A 1019-nucleotide genomic window follows, 5' to 3' on the forward strand; every position below is an offset into this window, starting at 1 on the left:
CCTCTTTATTGGTAAAAGAGTTGCATCAATCTGTTTTGCTGCAATGTAACATGAGGGTCCACACTATTAGGTCTGGATAGTACAATCACATTTCATGCTGGGATTTGTAAAGCATAGAACACAAAAAAACGGCTTTCCTATATCGCAACAATTAATGATTATACTAATGAAAAAATCAGTTTCACTCAAATATGTTACTAAGCCCCAGTGGCCTAATGGATAAGGCACTGGCCTCCTAAGCCAGGGATTGTGGGTTCAAGTCCCATCTGGGGTCATAGGCTTTATTTCATTAAAATAATTTTGGAGATGTTCCTTTCATTCTTGCTTCATACTGCACAAATGGCTCCACAAGAAACTTTTATCTGCTTATCAATCCGGAACTGTTCAGCTTGCAAAATTATGGCCCAGTATCTAAAAGCAGACATTTATCCTAATGACATTGTGGATTAGTTTTCTGAAAAGTGTTCTATCACCTGGGACAGTGGCTTCAAGTCCCATCTAGGATGCATGTTCCTTTGTTGCTCATTCTCATTCTAGAAGTTATGCTTTTTTTCAATTCAGGTGACTGTCTTAATGGTATTGCAGAAAATCCATATATACCAAAACATACCTATTAAGTTTTAATTGCAATTTAATATCAGAGTGGCTACAAAATAACAATTTCTATTGCAATTGCTGATGGGTTTCTTGAAGTCCTTTCATCCATGTCATCAAAAGAGTAATTTTCTGCCTTTTATATTTCTTTGGTCACTGACTTTACTGACAATTTAGGTGCTTCAGACCAAAAAAACAATGTTTACCTTTAAATATAGAGCACAAGTGAGATTTAACTTATTTTTATTTAAAGATACTGCATTTTTTGGTATTATAGTGTATATTTTCCCTATGCAACATTAAAGTTACATATATCTATACCAAATATTATTTAAGATAAATAAACAGGAATTATTTTACAATTTTGATAATATTGTACTGTTCAACAATGGCATGAATTCATTGCAATATACACCTATGGATAC

The 1019-nt window shown here is 33.5% G+C and overlaps 1 non-coding gene across 1 annotated transcript; it reads left to right on the plus strand.

Annotated features, from left to right (window-relative positions):
• Positions 1 to 201: 201 nt before the first annotated feature.
• Positions 202 to 275, plus strand: TRNAR-CCU (transfer RNA arginine (anticodon CCU)). Its single transcript has one exon. It is a non-coding gene; the product is annotated as a tRNA-Arg (tRNA).
• Positions 276 to 1019: the final 744 nt, after the last annotated feature.

The sequence above is a fragment of the Taudactylus pleione genome, unplaced genomic scaffold (assembly GCF_031769625.1).
Source record: "Taudactylus pleione unplaced genomic scaffold, aTauple2 ptg000473l, whole genome shotgun sequence".
NCBI classification, from domain to species: domain Eukaryota; kingdom Metazoa; phylum Chordata; class Amphibia; order Anura; family Myobatrachidae; genus Taudactylus; species Taudactylus pleione.